We start from the raw sequence: 5,846 nt of genomic DNA on the forward strand, positions 1-5,846 counted from the left end.
GGGGCCGACCTGACCTGGTGACCGTGTCTTGGTTCTCTGGGCCATCTGGTGGTATGGCCGCCTCAGTCACGATTTCATCTCAGAACACCTCCTGACTCTAATTCCACCTCATATGATCTATGTTGGACCACTTTCACTGGTCTCCAGCCTTTGTGTGTGTCACAGGGCTGTACTCTCACACTGTCCCCTCTTTCCAGAGTGTCCATGTCTTTTGCTGTGCGGTTGTAGTACTTTTCCTGTCTCTGTCTGCTGTATTTCAGTCCCTGTTCGTTGTGTGTTACCTCTGGCTTCAGCAGAATGTCCTTTGTGGGAAGCAGGGTCCTGGTCCTCCTGCTTAGGAGTCTCTGTGCTGGGCTTGTGTTGAGACCCTGGCTCGGTGTGTTGTGATGGTCCAGCATGGCCAAATACGGATCCTGTGTCGCTGCTGCATGCCTTCAGCATCAGGCGCTTGGCTGTCTTTACCGCTGGCTCCGCCTTCCCATTACTCTGCCTTTATCCTGGTGACGATGTCCTGTGTTCAAAGCCCCGCTTCTGGCTGAAGTGCTGAAACTCTTGTGATGCATACTGGGGTCCGATATCCGAGATAACAATGTCAGGAATCCTCTGTCGGGCAAAGTGGGCCTTGAGTTTTTTGATCACTGTGTTGCTCTTAGTGTTTGGTAGATAACCGACCTCCCAAAAGTTTGAATAATAATCTACTGTTATCAGATAGTCTTTAATGTGAAAGGAGAAAAGGTCTGTTCCTACCTTGGCCCAGGGTCTGCTGGCTATGTCATGTGGGTGTAGTGTCTCTCTTTGTTGCTTTGGGTCCACTGACCCACATATGTCACATTTGGAGATGAAGGTCTTGATCTCCTTGTTCATTCCAAGCCAGTATACACACTCCCTCGCTCGCCTCAGACATTCTACTCCCAGGGGAGAGGAGTGGATCCTGTGATGTCCACCCTGAGTGCGTCAGGTATCACGGCTGATGTCCTTTTTTCTCTTGGGCCACCCTGACAGTATTCTGTTTGCCACACTCTGTAACTTTGTGTCATCTTTTGTTGCAGCCCTGATGGCGCTCAACCTCTGCTGAAATGGGTAGGTAGCTGACCATGTTAACAGTCTCTATGGGCCCTATTATGTCTTAAGCGCATGTTTCAGCAATATAGGCGTGCTCACTCACGTACTTATTGAAGTATTTTGGGTGCGAGTTAAAAATGTCAATCTGCAAGCGGAGGAAACCGCACTCTCTTGTATGTTACTTTTAAAAAGATTTATTGCACCATGCCCTTGACTACAGACGCGTTTCGGCGTCAACGGTCAAGTCAAGTCAGTTTTATTTAGTATAGCGCATTTAACAGAGTGCAACCCAAAGCGCTCCACATACAAGACACTGACACAAAACAAAAAGACAAAAAATGCCAGACGGAGTGGCGTGGTCGCCAGCGTATCCGTGACACCAAGACATGACAAAAACATTTAAAAAATAACAAACACAAAAGATGCTGGACGGAGCGACGTAGTCGCCAGCATTCCCGTGACACTAAGACATACAAGACAGACAACACAGCAAATTGAAAATAAATAAATAAAATAATAATAATCATGTTAAAATTAGTCAAATTTCCAACCGGCTGAAAATGTCCAAGGGCAATGATGACCCGCGTGAAACTGCGCACAGCCACTGACCAACTCAGAGAAATGACTAACAGTCTGGAGAGCAGAGCACCGGAAGAACATCAGTCTTGATGTCATGATGGGCGATCTTCCTGCCAATCAGCAGCTCGGTGCTTTAGCAATGACAGTTTGTTGCTTCATGGCTCCTGACGTCGTCATCAGAGCTCCCCACGTCAGCACTCAATCCAGAATCCAGGCACAGCAGAGTAGGCCCATTGCCCTGAGCAATCTTTCCGTCCAGTCCAGACAGAGGATGTGCAGCGTCAGATGGAAGAGGGACGCCTAGTCAAGGCAAGCTCATCAGCCCAGTCGAATAGAAACTAACGTTACCATTAGTTATCAGCCAAAAAAAAGGACCAAGAATAACACAAAAACTATCGAAAATAACGTAAATAAAGGGTGAAAACATTTAACTTGACAAATAAATACAAAAAAATTACAGAACATTACATAAAATTACGAACATTACATAAAAACAAACAAAAACATGATGCCAAACGGAGCGGCGTGTTTCCACATGGATTCCAGTTGCGGCGGAATTATTTTTAAGCAGCAATTGGAGTCCATGCATTTCCACGTAATTATTTTTGGAATCTGATCCCTACTCTTAAATGTGGCTAAGACCAAAGAGATGGTAGTGGACTTTAGGAGGGCTAGGACAAAGTTGAACACTGTCTCCATCATGGGGAAAGAGGTGGAGGTAGTGGAAAACTACAAATATCTGGGTGTACATCTGGATAACAAACTGGACTGGAAGTGCAACACTGAGGCTGTTTATAGGAAGGGACAGAGCAGACTATACTTCTTGAGGAAGCTTAGGTCTTTTAATGTGTGCAGCAGGATGTTAAACATGTTTTACCAGTATGCTGTTTCTAGTACCATTTTCTTTGCGGCCATCTGCTGGGGTACCAGTATCAGGGCAAATGACAACAAAAAACTCAACAAGTTGATTAAAAGAGCTGGCTCTGTAATTGGAAGTACACTTGAACCCCTAGAGTTAGTTGTTGAGAGAAGGATGTTGCAAAAGCTCCTTAACATTATGGACAACACCTCACATTCACTGAATGAACTACTGGTCAAACAACAGAGTGTTTTCAGCTGGAGGTTGCTCCAACTTCGCTGTAGCAAGGAGCGTTATAGAAAATCATTCCTTCCCACTGCCATAACTATTTACAACAACTCCCCTTTGTGCCGTGAGAGAAAATCTTATGCTGAGAGTCAATGCAGTTTACAACCTCTTTAACAGAGACTATATCCAATTGTATTTATTTTTTTAACTTGTATGTTTATGTGTTATATATGTTTATATTATTAATTGCTGCTGTAACACCATAATTTCCCTTTGGGGATGAATAAAGTAATCTATCTATCTATCTTATCATACCTGTTCATTCATACTCGTCGCTCGACTTATCGTGACTAAATTCAAGATGGCAGCGAATGGTAAACTTCCTGAAGGTACTGTCTGTATAAATCGTCTTGTGGCTGACTTTAACCTGGTTTACAGTTTCATCCTCTCTATTTGCATTTTTTCTTATTCCTCTTGTGTGTTCTACCACTAAACTAGCACAGTATCTCATTGTCTTTTTGTCTCACTTCTGCCTGTTTTAGTGCATGTACCTCCTCCACTGTCTGACCTTGCAATTTTCTGCTATTCTCCCTAGACAGCTAGTTCTACAAGCCTGCAGGAATTAATGCTATGGTATGCACACCCATCACCCCCCCCCCCCCCCCCCCGAAAAAAAAAAAAAACGTTCACGCGTGGACAGCATTTTTCCTTTAGATTCGTGAATACATAGCATAACAACATCCACAATAATGCAACAACGTCTACAATTACCTATTCATTTGGGCAACTTTATACATCCCTATACAGGCTAAAGCTACCTTTAGTTGTGTTATAGCTACTGTAACGTCTGGCTTTAAACAGCTGTAATGCAGTCGTTCTGACAAGCACACCACCCAGATAGCAAGCATAGTCGGCCCGATTCTGGCCGAGTGCTGGCAGTGTCGGCTGAGGTCCGAGTCGGCTGAAGCACAGTAAACACAGTCGGCCCGATCCTGGCTGAGTGCTGCCACTGTCGGCGGAGTTTCAGGTCGGCTGAGGCACTGTCCCCTTGAATGGGCCGACACTGACACGCAGTAGTTGGGCTGATTACTGAGTGTCTTATTTGGCCCGATTGGGGTTTGATGGGCTACTGCCAGGTTTCGAATCAATCTCGGCAGACGGATTTCATACAGTGTGTGGCCCGATACTTCAGGAACGAACAATGATCAGTATCGCGGCTGTTGGCGGCAAAAATGAAACATTTAGCGACAGCCGGACGCTAAACGTACATGGCCCAATTCTGTAAAGTGACTGTCGGCCCATTACATGTGGAAGAGCCACGAGCAGAGCAACTGTTCAGTTTGAAACCAGCAGGACGGCGCGAAACTGTCTCGTTTTGGACACTGCCTGTGGTAAGTAACATGCAACTTTACCTTTACCTGTTATTGCATGTAAATCATTATGAATGTACGTAGGCTTATTATTGCAGACAAAGTTTAACAAGTAGCATAACAAGAATGGGTGTTTCAATCTAACCCCCTTGACGATGACGAAGCTAGCGGTAACATACGTTATGATTTCTTAGCCTACTTTGTTGGCCTAATTACCGTTAACGTCAGTGTTGGTGGTTAGTCAAAAACGTTCAGTGCTGTAACGTTAGCTATACTTGCATAATTATGTGGTTTTCAAAGAAAAGTGTGATCTAATCATTTTAGAAATAGCTTAACAGTTAACCAGTATTGGATTACTTAGAATATAGCGATTGGTAATTGGGCATTTCATCGTTATCTATCCAACTTCAGGCATAGGCAGGCAGGACTGAGACTGTATGCCTTAAGAGAGTGTGTGAGTGTGAGAGAGAAAGAGAGAGAGAGAGAGAGAGATGGTAGCAGGGTGGGTCCTGTCCTGGTCATGTAAAGCTCATCAAAATCTGTATTTTAAGGTCGTTCTGTATTTTGTACTGAGGGGTTGTTTATGATCATGTAATAATTTTGAACACATACTTCCATTAACCTAACGTTACTGTGACTTTTTTTAAATGTACACCTCAGAATCCAGGCCACACTGACCAGAGACCTGCCTGCACTCCTTTGGATGAAGAAGGCTACCCGTGTATACATGTGTGAACCATTTCTTGTGTTGGAAAAACAGGAGACCTGAATAGCTCTTGGTAAGTACATTGATTTAATAGAATAAGTAATACGTTTTTGTTTAGATGAGCCAAATCATAGGAATCAGCTTTCATCTAGGCTTGTGTTTTGTGATGTGTCATTTTTAGATGCTTTTGGTTTGCCTCATCCATTATGTCAGCAAAGAACAGGAGTGGGCAGGAAACATGCGCTGTTGAAAACATGGCCAACCAACTGGAGCACCCACAAGGCTCTTGTGAAGGAAGTCCACAAGCCTTTGTGCTTCAGGTCTGTATGTGTTGACAAATATGTCTTGCTCTTGGTGATTGTCATTGGTAATATATCAGCATTTAACAATCACACAATGTCAATGTTGCCCAAAATAACTAAGACAGCTGCAGAGTGGCAAGACTGGGCTTTAGTAATATTTTGTCAGACAGTAAAGGATAAATAGTTTAATGATTTTATTTCTTTTCTTTTGAAATGACATGCTGTCCATGCATCTCAAATTGAAGGATGGATGGAAAGAACTCTTTGATCAACCCCCACAGAGAGCTGAGGTGGCTATCTGTAAGTATATTTGAGTGGACAAACAGAACTTCTCTGACAGATGACATGTTAAAATCTTGCTTTAGACCTCATAATGATCTTATAATATTCTTTTATACCTAAATGCAGTTTGGAGACACCCCCGGCTGGTAGTGCTGCTGAAACTGGTGGAGGCAACAATGAAGCGGCAACAGAAAGAGAAGGCAGGTGGCAAAGGTTGCTGCTATTGAAAAATGCTTTGATAGTGAGTATGTGTGCATGTATGTAGCTGGGTAGGTCATGGTACATGGTACAAAAATACAGAATTTAAAGCACTAGCACAACACTTAACTCACAACCCACAACTACTGCCAATGGAATTACTCTTTTAGAGTGAGTGAGTGAGGGAGAGAGATAGAATATTTCTGTAAATGTTTAATGTTAATTTAGAATAATTTATTTCTTTGAATCATTATACAGTT

General features: G+C 43.3%; 1 long non-coding RNA gene across 2 annotated transcripts; it reads left to right on the forward strand.

Annotated features, from left to right (window-relative positions):
• The first annotated feature begins 3,667 nt into the window (after positions 1 to 3,667).
• LOC143124821 (uncharacterized) lies at positions 3,668 to 5,846 on the forward strand. 2 transcript variants are annotated; one of them, XR_012987098.1, is made up of 5 exons: positions 3,668 to 4,119; positions 4,759 to 4,877; positions 4,986 to 5,124; positions 5,352 to 5,406; positions 5,515 to 5,846. It is a non-coding gene; the product is annotated as an uncharacterized LOC143124821 (long non-coding RNA). The 2 variants fall into 2 exon arrangements; XR_012987099.1 differs by having other exon boundaries at positions 5,018 to 5,124.

This window comes from Alosa pseudoharengus, unplaced genomic scaffold, assembly GCF_046254945.1.
Source record: "Alosa pseudoharengus isolate Yale_2024_CS ecotype anadromous, Long Island Sound unplaced genomic scaffold, YU_APseudo_1.1 YU_APseudo_1.1_scf_15, whole genome shotgun sequence".
In the NCBI taxonomy this organism is placed as follows: Eukaryota; Metazoa; Chordata; class Actinopteri; order Clupeiformes; family Clupeidae; genus Alosa; species Alosa pseudoharengus.